A 25,840-nucleotide genomic window follows, 5' to 3' on the forward strand; every position below is an offset into this window, starting at 1 on the left:
GACCTTTAACACCTTCCCCTGAGTGGATGAAACATTTCTCATTGCTGAAGAGACTTTCCTTAGTGGATTGCAGATGTAATCAGCCATACATGCAGTGAACTTACTGATGATTTAAGCCCACAAAATGTCCTCACAGTAACAGGTAGGCCAGGGCTTGCTTGACCAGACAACTGGGGACCATCACCTGGCTAAGGTGACACGTGAACCAACAGCTGCGTCTGCCACTCCACGCCCCATGGGACCTCATCACCTTCATTTCGTTTCCTCTTGCCAGCTGTTTATCCGGGTCTGACTCCTGCCTTTGTAAAGGTGGGGAGCCCCTCAGGCAAGTCATCCAGTCTTCGGAGTCCTGCTCCGCCTCATCACATGTGCAGAGGAAACCCGCCAGAGCTCAGCGATAGTCTTTGGCTGGAAGTATTTGGCACTGAAAAGCAGGAGGGGACTCAACAGGACAATCGGCGAGGAAGCGTCCAGCTGTTCCCCTCCCCACAATGCCCTCCACCAGGTGAGAGAGCAGGTAACCATTGGGAAGGATTGTAGATTCCCATATTTTCAAGAGCTTGGTGAGTTCAATCATAAATATGGAATAGGGCTTGGTAAAAATGTTATCTGTTCTACCATTTTCAAACTGGCGCTGCTGGATTCTAAGGCTCAAGTATAAGATACTGTCTGGATCATATTTTTGTTGTTGCTGTTTATTTTTTGTTGTTAGAAGGAGGTTTTGTTGTGCTTGTTTTTTGGAAGTGCAGGGCCCTGGAATTGAACCCGTGTCTCCCACCTGGCAGGCGAGAATTCTACCGCTAAGCTACCCTTGGATGGTATTTTTTACCAATTGGTCTCTGCACCTCGTGGATATACTGGCATAAGCCCAAACTCAACTCAGTAAATGTGCAGGAAAGAATATCTTCCTTCAGCTTAACAGAGCATTTTATTTATTTATTTATTTATTTTTTGCATGGGCAGGCACCAGGGATCGAACCTGGGTCTCTGGCATGGCAGGCGAGAACTAGCATATTTATTTTTTTTAATATTTTTTATTGAGAAACCTTCACACACATGCATTCCAACCGTGGTGAACAATCAGTGGCTAACAATGTCATCACAGAGTTGTGTATTCTTCACCATGACCATTTTTAAAACATTTGCATCACTCCAGAAAAAGAGATAAAAAAGAAACAATTCATACACACCATATCCCTTACACCTCCCTCTCACTGACCACTAGGTATTTCAATCTACCTAATTTTTTACCCTTTATCCCCCCTGTTGTTTATTTATTTTTCTCCTTTGTTTTTTTACTCATCTGTCAATATCCTGGATAAAAGGAGCATCGGAACAAGGTTTTCACAATCACATAGTCACATTATAAAAGCTGTATAGTTATACAATCCTCTTCAAGAATTAAGTCTATTGGAACAGAGTTCAACACATTCAGGTACTTCCCTCCAGCCACTTGAATGCACCATAAACTAAAAAGGGATGTCTATATAATGCATAAGAATAACCTCCAGGATAACCTCTCAACTCTGTTTGAAATCTCTCCGCCACTGAGACTTTATTTAGTCTCTTTTCTCTTCCCCTTTTTGGTTAAGAAGGCTTTCTCACTCCCATGACGCTGGGTCCTGGCTCTTCCCTGGAGTTCTGTCCCACGCTGCCAGGAAGATTTATATCCCTGGGAGTCATGTCCCATGTAGTGGGGTAGGGCAGTGAGTTCACCTGCAAAGTTGGCTTAGAGAGAGAGGCCACATCTGAGCAACAAAAGAGCTTCTCTTGGGGTGACTCTCAGGCATAATTATAGGTAGGCTTAGCGTCTCCTTTGCAGGAATGAATTTCAAAGGGATGAGCCCCAAGATTGAGGGCTCAGCCTTAACAGAGCATATTCTGCTGCCTGACCGTGAGGATTCTTGAGGGAGTGCATGGTCTCGAGCACTTCCTAAGGGGTCAGAACATAGGCTGGAGGAGGCACGTTCAATCCCCCCACATTTCAGTTTTCCTCATTCTTTCTTGGCTTTTCCCCACCGAACCCAGTTCTTCCAGGCGTTTACCCCATACCTGCATTTCAGAGTCATCCCCAGACACTGAGCATCCTCGAAAAGCTCCTTGAATAAGACTCCTGGTCTCCACAGTCCCGACAAACTTCTTCCGTCCTCTTTGCCTGGGCTGGGGGAAGCCATCTCTTCGTCATCGTCCTGTTGGGGAATGTGCTTGGATTCCCTGTGCTTTATTAAGGGGCCAAAGGATTCTGATGGAACATCTGCTTCCAGACCCTGTTCAGTTTCCCCTTTTGAGACGTGCTTCAGTTCTGAATCAGCCTCTTGCACAGCTTTTGACCTTAAGGCACAATGGCTCAGCTCTTCTTCCCAGCTCTGTGAAGAAGCTACAAGTTTGCAGTTCTAAGGCCATAAAAGATGCTACTGCCTCTGTTTCAAGGTCACCACTGTATGTACTTCTTTGGTCTTTTTCAAATAGCTTAGTGTCTAGAAAGAGTTCCTATTCCGAAGTTTGGGACTGTCCTTGGGATATAGAGTTTTCTCCTTCTCCTCATCTTCTGCAATCATTTCTGCCATCTCGAGATCAGCCTCAAATGGATGTACGGGGAAACTTCTCCTTAATGTCTTCAAGATGTCAGTGACTTTATCCTCGTTGTTCCATAAGGATGGGACATGGGGACAGGCATTGGGCCTGGAATTCCAAATGGGACTTGTGCATACCAAGTACGAAGATGAAGAGGATGGGCACAAGTGCTGGTTCAGGAACTGGTACCACAATGGTTTGGGTTGATTTGGTGTGTCTTCTGTCTGACATTCTTTGCTCTGGGTATGTAACTGAGAACTTGGGATTTCAGGGATGATTTTGATCACTGAATCATTATGTAGATATTCTTTTTTGCTTTCTGGTATATTGGAGTAGAAAAAAGAGGGAAATACCTGAAATCTCTGAACTGTGATCCAGCTCCCTTGATCTCTGACAATGATCGTATAACCCTTATTTTCCGCCCCTGTGATTGTAAAAACCCTGTGACTAACCTTCATTTGTACCCAGTTATCCAGGTTTTCAAATTTAGGGTCTTGTAATCACTAAAGACAGTCCCTTAGGTTTATTAATAAAGGAACTTGGATCTGCCCAGAATTAACCACCCCAAGTTCAAAGTTATCTTGATAACTGAGAATAGCTGTAACCAAAGTGGGCCCTCCTGACATGCGCAGTTGCTTAGACTTTCACTGCACATCACCTGAACCTCATTATAACACTGAACACCACACCCGTCATCCTACGAAGGCCGCCATTTTCTTCCATACATTCTATGACTAAGCATGAATCCATCTGTGCGTGCTCTGTAGTTAGAGCGCCTCTAATTACATCATCTGGGCCCACTGTGCTCATTATCCTAAATCCTGCCCATCTTTTTGCGTGTGTGTGTGCGCGCACTGTATGGGGGGGGGGGTCACATTTCATTTTATTCTTTTTCTATGTGAATATCCCGTTATTACAGCACCATTTGTTGAATTTGTGTTTGCTTGTTTTTTCTTTGTTTTTTGGGAAGTCTATGGGCTGGGAATTCCATCTTTTAATTCAATAAAATGATCAGAATTACTGCAGTTCAGGGAGACAGGTTTTGGGATGATAGGCCATTTAATCTCCTGCCATGCACCTGGTAATAAACTCTTTCTCTTTTTGAAACCCTGGTATCTCAGGAATTTGTCATTTGAGCGCATGGGGCAAAAATCTCCACTGCCTTTGTCCGTAACAGGTATGTGGTTTGTAATAGGTGGCTTTAGTTTGTGTGCTGGGTTTGCACAAAAAACTTTGTTTGTCAAAAGTCTTGGAAGCTGGGAAGGGGGTAGATTCAGAGCAACTGCTTGTACACTTGCATCCTGTGCCAGTTTGAAGCTCTTGTGGACCCCAGAAAAGCCAAGTTCTTTAATCCACATTCGATATTGCTGGGTGGGAGCTTTTTGATTGTTTCCTTGAGATGTGACCCACCCATTCAAGATGGGGTTGCTTACTGCAGCCCCTTAAGAAGGAACAATTTTGGGAAAGGCTTCAGAGCCACGACAGCCCACACAGCCAGAGACCTTTGGAGTTGCAGAAAGAAAATGCCTCGGGGGAAGCTGTTTTGAAACCAGCAGCCAAAGGACCAGCAGATGCCAGCCACATGCCTTCAAAGATCGGCCTTTTTTGAGTCAAGGTGTCTTTCTCTGGATGACTTAGTTTGGACATTTTTTTTGTCCTTAGAACTGTAACTTGTAGCTTAATTCATTCCCTTTGTAAAATCCAACACATTTCTGGTATATTGCACAGATATATAGATAATATATTATCTATAACTGGAGTTGAACCAGAAAGCTTCCTTTCTCCTCACCATTTCAAGGACTCACTGAGTTTACCCTGTCGCTTACAACCATCACTTCCATCCGAGAGAACCAAACTGTGTATTTGGACATACACTCTTCCAAACAGAACTCTTCCACTGCCCCGCCCCCTGCCCGCCCCCCAAATTATTCTGTGCCCGTTTGGGAGATGTCTGTAAACAATAACTGCACATCTTACGGTGATTTCTCCAGAGTTTTGCCAAGTTGTGTTTATACAGCAATTTGCAACCTTCACTACAGCGTGACTTGTCAGCAACATCTCCTTTATGATTTTCTCAATTTTACAATGTTTGCGCCCTGCCATTACATCATTTATTTTCTTACAGTCACCAGAACAATTCTTGCCCCAGAACTGAAACATTTTACCCTTGTAGTCAAGAAGTTCTGGTTTGGGGGCAAAAAAAATGGTTACAGTGCTGACCCTTGAGTTTCACAACACAAAGTGTGATCCCAACACATTGGGGTGGGACAGTGACATGCTGGGGACCAGCTGGGGACCAGCTGGGGCAGCGCTGCCCAGGGCGGCGAGAGAAGCAGCGGGGACGGTTCCTCCAGCTAACTTGGCCTTGAGACAGGCAGTACTGAAGAAATCACTCCTGTTGGTTTATAGATCATGTTCTTAAAGTCTCACACAACCCCAGCTGTGGCTGTTGCATGTACTTCCACCCGCCATTGCAGAGGGTTTGCAGGTGTTACACGAACATCTCTGTCTTCCCCGAGTCCTTGGTGTTTTCAGTCATTTCTGCTGAAGATGGCAGTGATTTGCAAAGCCCGTGTGGTGTCACTATGGCGGACGTCTGCTCCTGTGATGTCACGCATGTGGATTCTCCGTGGGAAGCAGGTGGCATGGGGCAGGGCCAGCATCCCGGCAGCCCCCACGGTCCTCACAGCAGTGCCTGGTGCGGGTGCTGCAGAGGAAACTCAGAGAAGCTGTTATCGCTGCAAGGTGTGGGTGCTACGCGTCGGTGTGGCCTCAGCTGAACCCAGACTGCCGTGTCCCCCAGAAAAGCCACGTTCTTCCCACCTGTTCTGGAGGGGCAGACCTAGTGTGGGTGGGACCTGCTGATTACGTTGTTTCCATGGAGATGTGATCCCACCCATTCAAGGTGGGTTTTAATCCTTACTTGGGTCCGTTTAGGAGGGGTATTTTGGAGAGGGCACAGATGCTTGGAGATGCTGATGAAACGCCCCAGGAGAGGCCAAGCAGAGGCACAGGATCCAGGGCCAGTGGCCGTGTGCTTTCCCGGGTGACAGAGAAACCCTGGGCCCGATCGGCCTTTCTTGAGCAAAGATATCCCCTTGTTGATGGCTTAATGCAGACATTTTCGTGGCCTTACAATTATAATGATGTAACCTAATAAATCCCCGTTGTAAAAACCGATCCATTTCCGGTACAGGGCATTCCAGCAGCTTTAGCAAACAGAAACAACAACCTCCTGACAATGAACTTCATGTCAAATAACAGTGTTCTGAGACATACAGCACCTGGTAGAAATGCTATCTGTATTTATGATTTCAACAGGAATCCTTTTTAGTCCAGACATTAGACTGAAAAAAAAACCCTTTACTAGCGGTGGGATTCTCAAAGCAGGCCCTGATCACGTCCTTTGGATTTAAAATGTCATTTGAGCAGCTCGAGCACCTGCTGCTTGTGGGAGGAGGTGTGGTGTCCAGGTGGAGCCGTCTCTCTGGGCGGCGCGGCGCCGAGCAGGGCCGCGGAGCAGCCCCTTTCCTCTGGTAAGGAGCGCGGCAGTGTGAAGCCGCATGAACCCCAGAAAAGGCTGTGTCCTTTGACTCCGCTCCTGGGGATGCAGACTGATTGTGGGTGGGACCTTTTGATTAGGTTCAATTAAGATGTGACCCACCCAGTTCCAGGTGGTTCTTAATCTTCCTACTGGATTCCAGGGGAGAAAAGCCCCAGAGAAGCTAGGAGACAAAATTCAGAGAAACATCTGGAGAATTTTTGAGAAAAAACCACTGGCGTAGAAGCCAGACACTGAAACAGTAGCGAAACCCGGAGAGAAGGAGCAGCAGAAGTCGCCAGGAGCCTTGCTGCCTGGTAAGGAGCCCAGGCTTGGGGCAACCAGTCCTCGGAGACAGTCTTGTCCTGTTGATGCCTCAACGGGGATGTTTCCATGGCCTTAGAACTGTACATTTGTGAGTTAATAAATCCCCATCATAGACACCAACCCATCTCTGATATATTGCATTTTGTCAGCTTTACCAAACCAGAACAAGCAGTTTATCCCTTTTGGAGGTTTTTTTTTTTTTTTTTAACAACCATAAACAGGAAACTCGAGCAGCTGTGGCTGCAGCTGGAGAAAGCCTCACTCATGCCAGACGATGCCAGTGAACCAATAGTCAACTGTGGAGCAAAAGGACGGCCACCGGCTGAAAATACTGTCTGCATTTTCAGTTCACTTTCTTGAGATTTTTTTGCTGCCATCCTTCTTTGCGATTTCTTCAATCTCTTGCAAATTTCTACTTCCACGATAAAATAATAAGGTGATTTCATGGTTTAGAATTCAGCCTTGACTCCAAGAGTCAGCAAACTCTATTTGTGCATTGTTAAGTTCCCCTTTAATTTTGTCTGGTGGTCCCGGCTCTGGTGCCATTGCTTCTTCATACTCGTGTTTCAAAGGATTTTTTTAATTCTAACATTTGATGCAAAGGAGTCCCCAGTCCCAGAGCAAGTGGGTAGCTGGAGTCCTTGACCTTTGTTTCAGGAGTTTGTGGTAAATGGGTATGTTGGTCAGAGTAGTTTATAATTTCATTAAAAAACGCACCAGTTTTCTGCTCCATCTTTGGCAGCAGATCCTTTTTGGGGGGCCAGACTCCACCTCGCTGCTCTCCACCATATTGGGCCCGGCTCAGAACGCTGCGGCCACAGGAGCTGTCTTTCTTTTTCTTTTTCTTTTTTAATTTCAAAGCACAGCATGACAATTAATTGTAGAACAGATTTCGGAGTTTCGTATGGGTTCCAATTCCACAATTGTAGGTTTTTACTTCTAGCTGCTCTGAGACACTGGAGACTAGAAGGAATATAATTATGATGACTCAGCACCCATACTCATTCGTTAAACCCTAATTCTCTAACTCTGCCATGTCCTTTGACCTTTCTTTTTTAAACTTTTTTTATTGTGAAATATAACATATATACAAAAAAGCAGTAAGTTTCCAACTTCATTTCACATGGGCAGGCACCAGGAATTGAACCCGGGTCTCTGGCATGGCAGGCGAGAACTCTGCCTGCTGAGCCACCGTGGCCCACCCTAAAAATACTTTTATTGCTAAATCTTAACATACAAACAGTCCATACATGGTGAACAATCAATGGCTCATAGTATCATCACATAGTTGTGCATTCACCACCCTGATCATTTTTTGGAACATTTGCATCATCCATACATTGTAATGAATAGTTATAGAACAGGTTTTAAAGTTTGGTATGAGTTACAGTTCCACGATTTTTCATTTTTTCTGCTAGCTGCTCCAAGACATTGGAGACCAACAGAAATATCAATATAATGATTCAGCATACTCATTTGTTAAATCCTATCTTCTCTGTTATAATCCTTCTCTTTTTTTTCCTTTTTTGTGAAAAATAACATATATACAAAAAAAGCAATAAGTTTCAAAGCACATTGCAACAAGTAGGTGTAGAACAGATTCCAGAGTTTGGTATGGGTTACAATTCTACCATTCTAGATTTTTACTTGTAGCTGCTCTAAGGTACTGGAGACTAAACAAAATATCAATATAATGGTTCAGAATCATACTCATTTCTTAAACCTGACCTTCTCTGTATAACTCCACCATCACCTTTGATCTTTCTCCCAATCTTTAGTGGTAATTGGGCTATGCCCATTCTAATTTTTCATATTAGAAGAGGCTGTTGATAAAATAGGGAGATGGAACAAGTTGATGTTTTGGAGAGGCTGGCCCCTCTGCATTTCAGGACTGTGCTGGTTTGAAAGGATGTATGTCCCCTAGAAAAGCCATGTTTTAATCAAAATCCCATTTTATAAAGGCAGAATAATCCCTATTCAATTCTGTATGTTTGAAACTGTAATAAGATCATCTCCCTGGAGATGTGATTTGATCAACAGTGGTTGTTAAACTGGATTAGGTGGAGGCACATCTTCACTCATTTGGGTGGGTCTTGATAAATTTCTGGAGTCCTGTAAAAGAGGAAACATTTTGGATAATGAGAGATTCGGAGAGAGCAGAGAATGCTGCAGCACCACGAAGCAGAGTCCACCAGCCAGAGACCTTTGGAGATGAAGAAGGAAAACGCCTCCCGGGGAGCATCATGAAACAGGAAACCAGGTGAGAAAGCTAACAGATGACCCCGTGCTCGCCATCTTCCCTTCCAGCCGAGAGAGAAACCCTGACTGTGTTCACCATGTGCCTTCTCACTTGAGAGAGAAACCCTGAACTTCATCAGCCTTCTTGAACCAAGGTATCTTTCCCTGGATACCTTTGATTGGACATTTCTATAGACTTGTTGTAATTGGGACATTTTCTCAGCCTTAGAACTGTAAACTAGCAACTTATTAAATTCCACTTTTAAAAAGCCATTCCATTTCTGGTATATTACATTCCAGAAGCTAGCAAACTACAACAAGGACTTATCTGATCCAGGGACCCATCTGGAGATTTTAGGTTTCTGGAAAGTCACCCTAGTGCATGGAACCCCTGTGGAATCTGATATAATGCCCTAGGTGTTCTTTAGGGTTGGCAGGGATGGTTTTGGTTGGAGTTTGGCATAGGTAGCAATGTCTAACTGCAGCTTGCATAAGACTGACCTCCAGAGTAACTTCTCGACTCCATTTGAACTCTCTCAGCCACTGATCCTTATTTGTTACATTTCCATGAGCTATCTCTTAAGAAAAATTCCTAGAACCCACCATGTAACACTCCTGCAAGGAAGTCTGGGAGACGCAGTCTGTACTCCAAGTGGCCCCAGGACCAGCTAAAAAGGAGTGATCTGGGACAGAGTACACACGTAGGGGTGGACAACTGGTCATCTCTGTATGGTATTTTCTTGTGCTGACCTTCATTTTATAATTAAAAAAATCATCATGTGCTATTGTGTATATTGTTCTTTTTTTTTTTTTTTTTTGAGATGAAAAGGAAAGGGAAGCTGGAGGTAGTAGCTTCCTATGGCCAGGCCTGGCTGTCCTGGGGACATGTTCCAGAAACACCCAAAGGGGAGCTGATTCTAGGAGAAAACACTCAAGAGACCATGCTACCTGCAGACATGACCTAACAGACGTCCTGGAGACCTCCCTCCTGAGCTCCCCCCACCAAAATCACACCAAAGTGGCAGCAGGCTCCGAGTGTGGGGAACGGCAGCCACCTTCCAACAAACTCTCATTGAACACCTGCTGTGTTGGCCTGAAACTTGTGTAACTCAGAAAAGGCGGCACATTTTAATCCAATCTTGTGGGGCCAGACTTATTGTTGTGTGGGACCTTTCTGATTCGATTGTTTCCATGGAGATGTGACCCCACGCATTCAAGGTGGGTATTAAGGGAGAGACATTTAGAGATAGCTCGGGGCCAGGAGAATTTAGAGAAGACAGAAACGCCCCGGGAGGAACAAGCAAGGACCCACGGAAGCCCAGAGACATTTTGGAGAGAAGAACTAGGAGATGTCAGCCACGTGGGTACCTTCTCACGTGACAGAGGAACCCAATGCCACTGGCCTTTCTTCAGAGTCAAGGTATCTTTCTCTGGATGCCTTAATTGGGCATTTTCATGGCCTTAGGAGTGTAAATTTGTAAGTTAAAATCTCCCTTGTAAAGCCAACCTGTTTCTGGCACAGTGCATTTCAGCAGCTTCAAGAAACACCAAAAACACCTACTATGTGCCAGGCACTGAGCTAAGCACCAGAGACCCCAGCAGCAAAGAAAGCAGTCAAGGCCCTTGCCCCAAAGAGCTCTCAGTCCATGGGGGAGGCAGACACATAGACCCAAGTTCTGTGGGTAAAGGAACATCAGCAGCCCCTCGAGGTCAGGAAAGTTTCTCATGGAGGATGCGATCCCCAAGCAACACCTGGAAAGCTGAGCTCTTCTTTGGAGGGACATATCTTCTAAGTTACAGCCAAGCAGAAATTCTTTGCCTGTCCTTGCCATGAAAAGAGCTCCAACTTGTTGGGGGAAATGAGACACTAGGATTTCAGCCCCCCCTGACCTCCCCTGCCAGCCTCTCCCGTGTCCTGAGCCTTCGTGCGTCAGAGGCACTGGCCTCCCTCTACGTCCCCACAGGGGACAAGTTGCTCCGATTCTGCAGTCCAGCGATCATGTCACACGTGCTTCTCTGTGCGGCGAGGGCAGGCCTTCCTGATGTCCGCATCCCTCCCAGAGCTCAGCCAAGGGCCTGGCACAGAGCTAGTTCCTAAAGTCTGCTGAAAAAAACGAGCTTACGAACACATCTAAAGTGAGCACAGAAGCTCTGTTTGGAGTGATGGAAAAGTTCGAAAATTTGATTGTGGTAGTGATGGTGCAACTTGTACACTTATTAAAAATCACTGACTTGAACACTTAAAAACAGGCAACTCTGTTATATAATTCTTTTGTTAGCTATTTATTTATTTAAACTATTTTTATTGAGATATCTTCACACACATACAGTCCACCCAAAGTGCACAATCAGTGGCTCACAACATCATCACAGAGTTGTGTGTTCATCGCCATGATCGTTTTTAGAATATCTGCATCATTCCAGTACAAGAAATAAAAAGAAAAAACTCATACCTCCCATACCCCTCACCCCTCCCTCTCACTGGCCACTAGTATTTCAGTCTACCCAATTTTTTACCCGTTATCCTCTCCTATTATTTATTTATTTTTATACTCATTTTTTTTTACTTATCTATCCATACCCTAGGTAAAGGAGCATCAGACACGAGGTTTTCACAATTACATGGTCACACTGTAAAAGTTATACAATCATCTTTAAGAATCAAGGCTACTGGAACACAGCTCTACAGTTTCAGGTACTTTCCTCCAGGCACTCCAACACAGCATAAACTAAAAACAGATGTCTATACAATGTATAAATAAGAATAACCTCTAGAGCAACCTCTTGACTCTGTTTGAAATCTCTCAGTCACTGAAACTTTATTTTGTCTCATTTTTCTTTCCCCCTTTTTGGTCAAGAAGGCTTTCTTAAAATCTTGATGCCAAGAGGAAATACAAATGGCCAAAAGGCACATGAAGAGATGCTCAATGTCCCTGGCCATTAGAGAAATGCAAATCAAAACCACAATGAGATATCATCTCACACCCACCAGAATGGCCATTATCAACAAAACAGAAAATGACAAGTGCTGGAGAGGATGCGGAGAAAGAGGCACACTTATCCACTGTTGGTGGGAATGTCAAATGGTGCAACCACTGTGGAAGGCAGTTCGGCGGTTCCTCAAAAAGCTGAATATAGAATTGCCATACAACCCAGCAATACCATTGCTGAGAATCTACTCAAAGGAATTAAAGGCAAAGACACAAACGGACATTTGCACACCAGTGTTTATAGCAGCATTATTTACAATTGCAAAGAGATGGAAACAGCCAAAATCTCCATCAACAGACGAGTGGCTAAACAAACTGTGGTATATACATACGATGGAATATTATGCAGCTTTAAGACAAGATAAACTTATGAAGCATGTAATAACATGGATGGACCTAGAGAACATTATGCTGAGTGAGTCTAGCCAAAAACTAAAGGACAAATACTGTATGGTCCCACTGATGTGAACAGACATTCGAGAATAAACTTGGAATATGTCATTGGTAACAGAGTCCAGCAGGAGTTAGAAACAGGGTAAGAAAATGGGTAATTGGAGCTGAAGGGATACAGACGGTGCAACAGGACTAGATACAAAAACTCAAAAATGGACAGCACAATAATACCTAATTGTAAAGTAATCATGTTAAAACACTGAATGAAGCTGCATCCGAGCTATAGGTTTTTGTTTTGTTTTGTTTTTTACTATTATTACTTTTATTTTTGTCTCTATATTAACATTCTATATCTTTTTCGGTTATGTTGCTAGTTCTTCTAAACCAATGCAAATGTACTAAGAAATGATGCTCATGCATCTATGTGATGATGTTAAGAATTACTGATTGCATATGTAGAATGGTATGATCTCTAAATGTTGGGTTAATTTCTTTTTTTCCATTAATTAAAAAAAAAAAAAAGAGAACGGGTAATTGGAGCTGAAGGGATACAGACTGTACAACGGGACTGGATATAAAAACTCAGAAATGGACAGCACAATACTACCCAATTGTAATGCAATTATGTTAAAACACTGAATGAAGCTGCATGTGAGGTATAAGTTTTTTGGGTTTTTTTTTTGTTTTTTTTTTCTTTCTATTATTGTTTTAATTCTTATTCTGTTGTCTTTTTATTTCTTTTTCTAAATCGATGCAAATGTACTAAGAAATGATGAATATGCAACTGTGATGTTATTAAGAATTACTGATTGTATATGTAGATTGGAATGATTTCTAATTGTTTTGTTAATTCTTTTTTTAATTAATTAAAAAAAAAAATCTTGATGCCAGGTTCCGGCTTATCCCGGGAGTCCTGTCCTTTGTTGCCAGGGAGCTTTACACCCCTGGGAGTCATGTCCCACGTAGGGGGGAGGGCGGTGAGTTCACCTGCCATGTTGGCTTAGAGAGAGAGGCTACATCTGAGCCATAAAAGAAGTTCTCTGGGGGTGACTCTTAGGCATAATTATAAGTAGGTTTAGCTTCTTCTTTGCGGGAATAAGTTTCCTAGGGGCGAGTCCCAAGATCAGGGGTTCAGCCTATTGAATTGGTTGCCCCACCGCTTGCAAGAACATCAGGAATTCCTCAGATGGGGATGTTTAATACTTTCTCCTTTCTCCCCAGTCTCCCAAGGGGACTTTGCAAATACTTTTTTATTCTCTGCCCAAATAACTCTGGGATATATCAGGGCATCATGCTAACCTGTACAAACCAAAAAGATCTCACACCCTATTGAAGAGCCCATGTAATTATGGTGTTCAAGTAAACTGACCATACAAGTTAAATTAGAAAATGCGCTACCCAAAATAACACATTTTGCACCAAATAAACATCTCTCCTTTTGGTCTCACACAGAAGTTAAAGTTTTAAAATAAAGCATATGGCATACAAATTATACTCAATAAAGTTATACTCAACATCAATAAAGATGTTAAAAAAGAAAGCCTAACTTACTTGAATGGCTGAATAGAACAGATAGAAAATACCAAGTACAACTGGTACTCTCATGCATCGCCGGTTCAGATTGGCTCAACTGCTTTGGAAATTTGACAATATTGGCTAATGTTAAGCAAACATATATCATCACCTATGAACAACCAATTCCACACGTGGGAATAAGCCATCAGAAAAACGCATATATATTCACAAAAGATACTCATAATTGCCCCAAACTGGAAATTATCCAAATGCCCATCAGAAGTAGAAAAGGACAAATAAATTGTGGACACTACAGAAAAATCTCCAATTATTGGGGGCTTCTCATAAATGGAACGTTGCGTGAAGAAAGCTAGACTGCAAAGAGCACGTACTGTATGAATCCACGTACATACTTTACAGAAAAAGAGAAAGCACAATCTCTGGTGTTCTCCCCCAGCTGGCGGTTCCCTCGGGACGGGGTGACACAAGGGCGGCTTCTGAAATGTCGCTCATGTTTTACTTCCCGCGCATTCGTCCAGTGGGTGAGAATCCACTGAGCGGGACCTCGAAGGCCGCTCTGCCCGAGGAAGGGTCCACTGCACCGAAAAGGGAAAATAACACAGACACCAGGGGAGGGGACTGCGCTCCCGCGTCTCCACCCCCACCTGGTGGCCGCTCGGCGAACTGCAGCTTCGGCGCCCCGCCGGGCAGGACCCAGGCAAGCAGCCGAGCCCTTTCAGCGTCTCCAGGCCGCGCCGGGGACTCACAGCACGAAGAAGCCGTCCACACCGACCAAGAAGACTCGAATGAACGTCCTCTGAACTGGGCTGGGACCCAGATCACCCATTCTCTCCCACCCCTGCCCCGATCCAACCCTCCAGGGTCCCGGCCGCCCACCTCCCCACCTCTGCCCCACTCACAACCCGTGTCACTGCTTCCGGGTCTCCGCCCACGCTGGCTCCACCCCCAGGCCAGGCCAGGCCAATCAGTGCTGACATTCCCCTTGAGTGATTGGGTCCCAGGAGGGCATGTGACTAAGCCTGTCCAATCAGAGTGAGCCTTGGGAGTTTTGCTGAGAAAGCGCCGGTGACGACTGCTGGATGTCAGCCGGGAAGGAACCAGTTCCAGGACTTCTGGCAGCCATCTGTGACCTGTGTGCAAATGGAAGCAACACTGAGAAATAGCCAAGGGACAGAGGGAAACAGATGGGGGCCTAGCCTAGTCCTTGGACCTCTAGATCAAAACTTACCTGAAGCCAGGACTATGTGGTTATGTGAAATTTTAATACAATTCTATTTTTATCATTTCATTATAATTCATTTAATTTAATTATTTGGAAAGTAATTGTATTTTATTTTGCTTAAGGCAAGTTGCATTGCTTTTTTCTGTCATGTGCAACTAAAGGAACCCAACAGAGAGAGAGCATGGTGGCATATGCCAGGGGAAGAGGCATTCAGATTGGAGGGAGAGATGGAGACTGTAGTTGAGGCAGCTATGGGGCTGCACGAAACCAGGCATGGGGGTGCATTGTTATTGCATCTTGAAGGAAGACAGGTTTAAACAGGCAGAATTAACTGACCAGCAAACTACATATTAAACAAAAAAACGGAAATGAGTTCCTCCATTTTAGTTTTGTTTTCAGTTTCCTATAATGAAAATGTTCAAACGTAGTGCTTGATAAACATTTGCTTCGCAGTCTCCCAGACTCAATAGTTGTCAGCATGTTGCCTTAATTACTTTAACTTTTTTGTTGAACCACTTCAAAATAAGTTGCACGCATCCTCACTAGAAGGGAAGTTTTTGCAGCTGGACCGTGAATGCCTTCTCCAGCCTATGGATTTGGGTTTTCATCTGACTTCTTGAAGGATCAGTCCTGAATTTAGGACAGATTCCTGCAGGACCTGCTGCCAGCTGTTAAACAGATCTATGAATGTCCCTTGTTCTCTTGCCCTTGGTGGTCGGTGTCGTTCATTGTGTCACTTGTAACGTGTGGATCGTGTCTATATTGAAGGCGGGGAGGTGGCCCCTCAACTTTACAGTGCTCAGTGACTGGGGGCTGGGGTGAGGGACCCCAGATGCAGTGGCTTCCCTGATGCCACCTGCAACCAGCACACGCACCACAAGCTTTGATTAAGGAGTGGAAAGCGGATGCGGAGCCCCTAGTTCTCTCTGCCACTGCTGTGCTTCCTGCTCCCCAGCCTTTCTAAATAAATTAGGTCCCGGAAAGGCCAATTGTCAATTGTGAGTCTGGCTGTGAATCCTAATCAGAAACCAACTCCTGTGGGCTTGCATGGCTAATGCTTTTAAGTGTGCATCTTCTGAAATTAAGGCTATTCTTCCTAGCCAAAGTGCCAGTATCACATGTGAGAAATTTAAAAATTCCATAACCTCATCTTATATCCAGTCCATTTTCAAGTTTCTTCAGTTGACCCCAAAATACCCTTTACAGCTGGTGTCTAAAAATAAGGATCCAATGGAAGCTTGTGCATGGGAGATTTTTATGGGCCAAGCCACAAAGTGGTAAAATCAGTTTGCTCACATTTTGTGGTCCACAGCACAGCAGTAAAATGTCCCCAACTTAACTGCGAGGAAACTGGGGATGTAATTTATCTGTCTGCCCGAGAGAAAAGCTGTATTTTTGAAGCATGCATTATGTTTGCAGTGGGATGTTACAGGAGGCACAGTTGGGGGATCATGCCCCGGTGGTAAACTTTAATGGCTAGCACAGGTCACCTCCCTCATACTCATTTTCTCCTGCCTAATATTTCCCCAGTTTTTGTACCCTGTGTAGCTCCTTCACTTTAAGGGGAATTGACACTGCCTTTAAGTATGGCTGGCAGAAAAGAAAATGAGTTCAGACTGGTGGGGAGAACGTTGGAAGCCGTTGCATGCTCCTTTGCAGATAAAGAACCTGGTGAAAATGATTTTTCTTTAAGCATCCAATTAAATGTGCATGCGCAAAATGTCCTTTTAATCCAAGGCAAGTTACCTCATCATGCAGGAGAGAGACTGAGGGGCAACTCAGCATCCCTCCAGTTAAGTCATTGACCTTCTGCAGTGGTTTGGAAAGGGCACGGGTAAGCCAGAAAAGAACTGCGCCTTCATGCTATGGGATAAAGAGGTTAAGAACAAATGAGGGAGAAGGGACTTCTGGCTCAGCCACTGACTGGCTCTGTGACCTCCAATGGCCTCACCTCCCTCCTCTCCAGCCTGTGGGTGCTGGGAGAAGCGGTGGAGCAGCTGTCTGGCTGGGGCCTCCCTCGCAGAGGGCTGTGTGTCGGTCTCGGTTTCATGCTCGGGAAAATGGTGCAGCGTTGCATTATTATTACACACAAGCGTGGGTACTTCCTGATGCACCACGGGTTTGACCATGGGACTTCCTCTGGCCAGTGCATGTGACAGAAGTGAAACGTGTCACTTCCGAGCAGAAGCTCTATGTGTCGGTGCGTACGTAGCAACAATTCTTTTTCCCTCTGTTGTAGGACTTTCCCATCCACTGAAGGGAAATTCCTTCCGGTAGGATGGGGGTGGGGTGGGGGCGGTCGTGGAGTGCCCCCTGCTGGCCCATAATGGACATGCAGCGTGAGAAGTGAGTGCTGGTGTCAGCTCCTGAGAGTTAGGGCTCGTTTGTTACTGCAGCAGAACCCAGCCTCTCCTGACCTAGAGAGAAATCTTTACCATCCGGTGGTAGCTCCCTAGACTGGACAGGCCTTCTGTGGGCAGCTCTAACCAGCTTCCTGAGGCTGAAATGAAACCTGCTTCCCTGCAGCCTCTGCCATGGCTCTGGCCCCACCCTCGGTGTTGATGGGTTCCTAGTTGCCCCTTTCCCGAGGGACAGCCCTGCGGTGATTTGTAACTGAGGGTCCTGGCTCTGAGCCTTCCCTTCTGCAGCATCCCACACCCCTGGTTTCCAGGAAGGGTCCTCTTCCCCCTTTATTTGGCAAGTTCTTTTGGCACCAAGCCCAGGGCTTATGCATGTTTCAAGGTCCTTTATCTAGATTTGAGACCTAAAAAATAAATGTTATTGGAGCCAAAAATTAAAAAAAATCTTCTCTGCAAAATCAAATCAATAAATGTTCAATTAAATGTCCAATGTAGCATTATGCTCACTTTATTCATAGTGAGCTCTAATGTTCATAAAATGTTTAGGACAGTGGAAAACATGTGGCTTAGATTTCCTCCCTCTGCGAGAATTCCCCATGAAGGAGGGGGCAGGAGTGTTGCCAGCAAACCGCAGTCAGTCATTATTTGAGCAAATTATGTGTCACCAAATGATCTCAAAAACGAAATCATAAAACTCCTTTCAAATTTTATTTTGTAGTAAGGAGCTATTTTTCCTGTGGGCTGTGGGTGATTTTATACCTCTAATGGGGGATGCGGGGTTAGTGGCCAAAGGCAAGGCCTCGAGGGATGGTCTCCACACTGCTAGTAGCCCTTGATGGAGCTGGGTTAGGGCCCTTCCCTGTCTCGGGCAGAGATGGCTGGCAGCTCCCCAGCGTCCACCTCCTACGTGTGAGGCCTGAGCATGTGTGTGTGAGAGAGAGAATGAGAGAGAGAGCCATTGCATTGAAGAGGGCCCCCAGATGAGCCAGGATCCCTTTCTAACAGAGGCCGTAAGAATAAAGGACTAAATAAACCTGCAGGTGTGGCAGTCGTGTTGCTATGGCATAGGTAGAACCTGCCTGAGACTAACACCACCGGGGAAGAACACGGAGAGAGCCTCAAGGTGGAGAAAGACAAAGTCCTGGTTGTAGTTTAGCACCTGGATCCAGCCATACCTGAAGCACACCTGGATCCAGCCATACCTGAAGCACACCCGGATCCAGCCATACCTGAAGCACACCCGGATCCAGCCATACCTGAAAGCACACCCGGATCCAGCCATACCTGAAGCACACCCGGATCCAGCCATACCTGAAAGCACACCGGATCCAGCCATACCTGAAAGCACACCGGATCCAGCCATACCTGAAGCACACCCGGATCCAGCCATACCTGAAGCACACCCGGATCCAGCCATACCTGAAAGCACACCCGGATCCAGCCATACCTGAAAGCACACCCGGATCCAGCCATACCTGAAGCACACCCGGATCCAGCCATACCTGAAAGCACACCGGATCCAGCCATACCTGAAAGCACACCGGATCCAGCCATACCTGAAGCACACCCGGATCCAGCCATACCTGAAGCACACCCGGATCCAGCCATACCTGAAAGCACACCGGATCCAGCCATACCTGAAGCACACCTGAATCCAGCCATACTTGAAGCACACCTGAATCCAGCCATACCTGAAGCACACCCGGATCCAGCCATACCTGAAGCACACCCGGATCCAGCCATACCTGAAGCACACCTGGATCCAGCCATACCTGAAGCACACCCGGATCCAGCCATACCTGAAGCACACCCGGATCCAGCCATACCTGAAGCACACCCGGATCCAGCCATACCTGAAGCACACCCGGATCCAGCCATACCTGAAGCACACCCGAATCCAGCCATACCTGAACCACACCTGGGCTTTTTGGTTGTGCAGATCACTTAACGCCCTCCATCTATTTTGAGCATGTTTGATTGAGTTTCATGGAAGGAGTCCTGAGTAACACAAACCCTTATGATAGAATGTGTGCAGGGGAATAAACTTCTGTTTGCTGCCACCTCAACCAAACAGCTGCAGAAGGAGATGTAGGGGAGAACCAGCCTCACTGCCTGGAAGCACCGGAAAGTGAAGGCTCGGTGGCAGTGGTGGGCCTCGGCTTCCCAGAAGGGTCTTCAGGTGAAGGGGGAAGGACCTGCCGCCAGCGGAGAGTGGCAGTGGGCTTCCCCATCTGCAGCCGTGGCTGTGTAAGTGGGGGCAGGCATCAGTGGCCCCGGAGCCCCAGGCCAGAATGGCCCTCTCTTGAGCTACGGGAGCACTTTAGATAGGGCTAACGCAGAGAAATACAGTTTGGGGTGTTTCATTTGTCTTCAGAAGCCTGGGAATGAGGGACTCAGTGGAGTTGAACTTGGGGGCCATCAGGCGCCAACTCTGCACTTTGCAGACATGGAAATGGGAAAAAAAAAAAGGTCCTGGCAGGTGGGTGTTGCCAAGACTCAGCCGCAGTGTACGCCTACGGTGCCGAGGAAAACAGCTGCCGCGAGCGGGTTTCAGTCCCGGGTGGGCTGCCTGCAGCAGGAGAGGGCCTGGGAGTCAGCAGGGTGGGACCGGCCAGCCCTCCCTGCAGCTTCAGGCTACCATCGGGAACCACGTCCCTCTCTGTCCTCTCAGTGCCCCAAGGTGGGTGGCACTAGCTTTTTACAGAGGAAGAAACAGAGGGTCAGAGAAGAGAGGTGACTTCTAAAATAACAGGGCTCAAAGTGATGATGATGGAACCTGGTCATCTCGTTGGCTGTACAACGATAATGAATATCATACTCGACAAATGATACCATTACTAGACAGAGGCGGGGGATTCTTTTGCCTAATGTGTTCAAATGACCAATTCCTGAGACACTAGGGTTTCACAGAGAGAAAGGGTTCATTGCTAGGCATGTGGCAGATCAGATGGCCTGTCGGCCCAAAATCTGTCTCCCTGAACAGAGGTGATTCTGATAATTTTATAGAATTAAAAGGTGGGCAGGGCTTAGGGTGATGGGCACAGCGGTCCAGATGGCAAGATTAGAGGGGATGTGAGGAGCGTGTGCAGACGGGGCACACGGCGGCCTGCACCGACAGGGGGGTGGTTCTCAGTATTATAATGAGGTGCAAGTGACCTGCAGGTGAGCGTCTAAGCTATGGTGCATGTCAGGTGGGCCCGCCTCGGTTAGGTCCCGTCTAGAGTGTCGAGATAACTGTGGACTCAAGGCAGGGCAGCTCTGGGCTGGCCCAGGACCTTCGTTCATAAACACTAGGGTCTGTTTTTAGTGATTACAAGACTCTAGAGTTGAAAAATTGGATAAACAGGTACAAGTGAAGGTTAGTCACAAGGTTTTCACATCCAGAGGGGCGGAAGATAAAGGCTCTACAATCATGAGAGGTCAAGGTGGCTGCGTTACAGCGCAGAGATTTCAGGTCTTTCCCTCTGTCTAATAGACCAGAGAGCAAAACAGGAACATCTGCATAACAATTCAGTAATCAAAATCATCCCTTACATCCTGATTTCTCGGTTACACTATCACTGTCATGTATGCATTTACAACATTTATAGTCTGTATTTTTTTTTCATAGCCTGTATTTTGTAATAACTATTTTCTTACATAATTCAGTCTGTGGGACAGCAGCAGTATTCCCGACACTGCTTAATGCTTAGCCGGTCGAGGCCCATTTCCTCCTGAGGTGGCCCAAGCCATAACCCTGACATGGCTGGGCCACATACAATTCATAGATGAGAAAGCGAGCACAGAGAGGGACTTCTCAAGGCCACACAGCTGGTGCCTGAAGGAGACAACGTCTGGACACAGGCAGTCTGGCTCCAGTATCTGTGCTCTTTATCCCTGGTCTCTGGTGTGCACAAAATTCCTTAACAGAGGAGCAATGTCTGTGTTTCCTATTTGCTAAAGCTGCCAGAATGCAAGATACCAGAAACCGGTTGGTTTTTACAATGGGGATTTATTAACTTACAATTTACAGTTCTTAGGCCATGAAAGTAGTCCTGATTAAGGCACAAGCAGGATGCTACCTGAACTCTGGAGGAAGGCCCCTGGCATCCGGGACACCTCAGGCACCCAGGAAGGCACGTGGCCAGGCATCTGCTGGTCTTCTCTCTGGGTTCCGTTGCTTTCAGCTTCTGATTCCAGGGGCTTTCTCTCTGAGCATCTGTCGGTCCCCTCTCAGCTCCTTGGGGGTTCCCAAGTTCTCTCTGCTCTTTCATGAAGGACCCCAGTAAAGGATTAAGACCCACCTTGAATGGACAGGGTCATACCTCAATGGAAACAACCAAATCAAAAGGCTCCACCCCCAATAGGCCTGCCTCTGCAGGACTGGATTAGAACGTGGCCTTTTCTGAGGCACAGACAGCTTCAAACCAGCACAGTCGGCAATAAATTAAGTGGATAAGCAAGGCTTAAAAATAATGTCTGGTTATCTCTCTATAGTGAAGAGACAATTTTTCCTCTTTACCTCTTCGAATTTTTTTTTTTTTTTTTTACAATGTGTAAGTATTATCAGCATCATCAGGAAAACAATGGAGCTCTTTTCATTTTGGGGAAGACGGGAAAAGAAGAAAAACCCTGAGGATAAGGGAAAAGACTCAATGCTAGAAACTTCCAAGGTGCCCTTGACTGGTGACCTGGCCTCCCGCCTCCACTGCCTTCCCCCGGCCATATTAGTGGCCAATCTCTTTTAGTGGGGGAAAGACAAAACTTTGTTTCTCCTCCCTGGTGACCAGAGATGCAAAGACAGGGAGCCTGCTGCGAACAGCTTTCTTAGGTGCCTCTCACTCAAGGACTCGGTGGAGAGGCCCTTCTCTGGCCCCCAGGTCCTGAGGGCTGCTCATCTGAATGCCCACATTTCAGAAGAGGAGACCAAAGCTCAGAGAGGGCAAGGGGTCTGCCCGAGGTCACTTCTGCAGTGAGGAGAGGGCAGGATGCAGTCCTCGTGGCTGAGGACACGGTCCTTGTTTTTTGTTGTTGTTGTTGTTTCAACAATCTTTTAAGAAGTCAGTGTTTTTGGTTACAGTACATGGTTAGAGAGATTCTATTAGACTATGGCGAAAATTATTTTCCTTTCTTTTAAAAAAAATGTTGGCATGGATTGTCTCATCTTGGGCATCTTGATTCATATTCTACCTGCCGCTGTGTGAATGAATGAATACGGCCAGTGATGCAGCAGGCAGGAGAGGCTCAAAGACTCTAACTGGAAACCTCCAGAGGGACAAGGGATGGTCAAGTAGCAATAGGTTAATCGAAAACGGCCTTAGACTGGAACTGACTGCAGGCTTTAGATCCTGGCCTTACTCTTTCTTGCTTGTTATCCATTGCTGTGTAACAAAAACAACAATAAAACAAAAAGCCCAAGCTCAGTGTCTTAATACAAATGTTTCCCACAACATCTCAGGTTTCTGTGGGTGACTGGGCTCAGTTAGGCGGTTCTTGCTTGGGGGCCCTCCTACAGCTGCAGTCGGGGGGGGGGGGGACCGTCTGGGCTAGACATCTGGCACGGCTCACGCCCTGGCTGGCAGCTGATGGAGGCTGTCAAATGGACTCTCAGCTGGGCCCGTGGAATGACAAGTGGCCACTTCACCATGTGACTTGTTCATCTTGTAGCAAGGAAGTTACATTCCAAGAGACGACACCCCAAAAGGCCCATGGGAAAGGGGCAAGATTTATGACCCAGTCTTGGAAGTTCAAGGATGTCACTTCTACCACATTCTGCGTTCAAGCGGAGAGCTGCACTCCGTCTTCTGAAGGAAGAGCACCACGTGCTTGCAGGGACAGAAGGAAGTGATGGCAGCCACCTCTGGAGACTAGACATCTCAGAGAGCTTAGCCCCAGTTTCACCATCTCTAATATGGGAACGCCAATCCTTCTGTTGCAGGGATTAAGTGAGCTGCTAGTATTTGCAAAAGATGCCAGCTCAAGACCTGGAGCATAGCAAGGGTTCAGTGCTCTCCACTCTCTTCCCTCTTCTTTCCCTCCCTGAGGCACCGGAAAAACAGCAGAGCTTCCAGAGAAGAGGCAGGGGACTGAGGGACTTAGGAGCTCATCTGGAACCAGGTGGCCCGGGCTCAAGGCTGTGTGACTTTGGGTAACTTAACCTCTCTCTTCCTCAGCATCCTCCTTTATAGGATAGGGATAATAACTGTTTTTAACTGTTGGTTATATTGTGTGACAACCCTTTTAGGGTTGCTAGTGAAGATTCATTGAATTAATAACTGTAAGGCATAAAATCCATGAACGGGGCATCTTGAAGTTGCACAGAATTTGGTTGGTTGTTCCAATTTGTTGAGATATGGGACCCTTATGAAAGAACAGAATAGGTCATTACAAGTAGGGGTGGGGAGGGGAAGGAAGAGGAGGAGAGGGAGGGAGAGAGGGAGAAGGAGAAGGACAACAACAGAAAGGAAAGAAATGCCAGGTATTGCAAGAGAGGGCAGCACTCTTTTCAGGGTTGGTGGAACTTAAAATGAGTTCCTTGGGCAGTCTGGAAGGAGAGGGTGGCAATATAAGGCGCAATATTTATCCAGATAATAAAGTATTAGGAAGTTGGGGCCTTCTCAGATAGGCATGGAAGGCAGGCTTTGGGGGTCTGGATTAGCAAAAGGGTCCTGGGTAAGAGAAGGGGTTTGAAAGAAAAGGAGAGCCAGAGAAGGAAGCATTGGGGACCTTACGACACTGATGTCTGGTATTTAATTCAAAGGGTTGCCTATGCTGCTCTGTGCCTCGTGGAAATGCTTCCAAGTATTCCAAGTGTTTGCTTGCTGCACCAGAGTCCTTCTGGGAGTGGGATTTGGGGAACGTGGAAAGAGGGGCAGCACCGGGCTTCCTGTGAAATACAGCACTCTGATTTCTCCTCTCTGAAACCCATTAATTTGATAGTCAAAGAACAAAGGAGGTCTATACCCCAAGCATAAGGAGACATCAGCCTCCAGAGTCTTTGGATGGGGTGGTGGTATCTGATATTACGGAGCAAGCTAAGTACCCACAGAGAGGCAAGACTGATGACAGCAAGCCATGTCACCCAGAAACCTGGAAGCAGTGATGTGCTGGTGCCAGCTTGTACCAGCTCTTGGAAGCCGATTTTAAATTCTCAGGTATTTTAGGAGCCAGTGTTAAATGGCCATGATTAAAATTAAATTATATTTACTTATAACTAAACACTATTAAAAACAAAGATAGGGTGGGCCATGGTGGCTCAGCAGGCGGAGTTCTTGCCTGTCATGCAGAGACCCAGGTTAGATTCCTGGTGCCTGCCCATGCAAAAAAAAAAAAAAAAAAAGAAAAGAAAACCAAACCAAAAATTCCCCAAAACAACAACAACAAAACAAGGCAATACTATTAGAAATTCATCACTTCCTAATCACTGTACTACATTTTACTATTATCTCTACTCTTGGTTCTTTAGCTCTATTGTTTCTGCACACTGTAAACACTACATAAAGCTGCCCACCTCCCTTCCACCAAGGGGGTAAGGTCTGAGGTCACCCACTTTACAGGCAACTCCTGTGTACCATCGTTGTGCCAGGTACTGTGTTGGGTACAGGGAAAAAGAGAGAAAGCGTTTGTGTTCATGGAGCTCACAGTCCGTGAGGAGCGGAGTGGGGGAGATATATCAAATATTCACCAAAAAAAAATACATAATTAGCAATCGCGATGAGTGCAACGAAGGAAGGGTAGGTGGAACACGCCCGAATTAGGGTTTGGTTTTGTTTTGTTGGGAGGAGGTAAGGGGGCTGGGGTGGTTCAGTGAAGACTCGAAAGTAACAAGTGAGCTGAGATAAAAAAGTTTAAGCAGGAGTTAAGGTGGGAAAGGACCGTAGGAGAAAGTGAATTCCTGGAAAAAGGAAGAATCTGTGCAGAGATCCTATAGCTCAGGGATGGAGAAACAGGCTGGCGAGAACAGTGGACAACATGCAGGCGGCTGCCTGCGAGTGCTAAAACTCAACCCTTTTGGCTTCAGAAGGTGGAGGGGAGGCTGCCGCGGTGGGAAAGCCCAGGGCTCTGGGGTCTTCACACTTGGCTTAAACACAGCTGGGCCCAGTCAGTTCCTGCCCTCCTCCTCCCGTCCCAGCCCCTCTCGAGGGTCCCCTCTCCGGGGTCCCCCTTCTGCACCCAGCAACAGGGGGTGGACAACGAGCCGCCTTTCGGCAGTTGAGTCCACACCTAGGGGTAGGTCCTCTGGGTTCTGATTGGCTCAGCAGCCTGTGCCTGGAGCCAATCACCGGGTGGAGTCGGCGCCCTTCCCTGGTTGGCCAGATGCCGCAGGGGGCGGGCTGGGGGCGGAGCGAGGCGCTCGGACCCGGAAGGAGGCCGGAAGAGGTCTGCTGGGAGGGGCTTCTGTGGTTTTCTAATTTTTTTTTTTAAAGGATATATAATGCCTTTCATTTGTGTATTGAATTCAATCCTGCTTCAGGGTCTTTCATAAAGTTGGAATCAGAGGATGTTTTTAATGCATGATATGAATTACAAATTTAAATAATTATATATGTTTGAGCTAATTAAATTATGAATCACAACCCATAAAATATTTCTTTCTCTTCTCACTATCGTAGATCTCTCTTCTCAATATTCTGTGGAATTACAGTTTTTTTAAGTCCAACTACAATCCAGCAGAAAATAA

General features: G+C 46.3%; 3 pseudogenes; all 3 read right to left on the reverse strand.

The window, feature by feature from the left end:
• Window positions 1–330: 330 nt before the first annotated feature.
• Window positions 331–3,270, reverse strand: LOC143686539 (zinc finger MYM-type protein 4-like; annotated as a pseudogene).
• A 733-nt stretch (window positions 3,271–4,003) lies between these two features.
• Window positions 4,004–5,221, reverse strand: LOC143686540 (zinc finger MYM-type protein 4 pseudogene; annotated as a pseudogene).
• A 36-nt stretch (window positions 5,222–5,257) lies between these two features.
• Window positions 5,258–7,175, reverse strand: LOC143686541 (zinc finger MYM-type protein 4-like; annotated as a pseudogene).
• Between the last annotated feature and the right edge of the window lie 18,665 nt (window positions 7,176–25,840).

The sequence above is a fragment of the Tamandua tetradactyla genome, chromosome 6 (genome assembly GCF_023851605.1).
Source record: "Tamandua tetradactyla isolate mTamTet1 chromosome 6, mTamTet1.pri, whole genome shotgun sequence".
Lineage (NCBI taxonomy): Eukaryota > Metazoa > Chordata > Mammalia > Pilosa > Myrmecophagidae > Tamandua > Tamandua tetradactyla.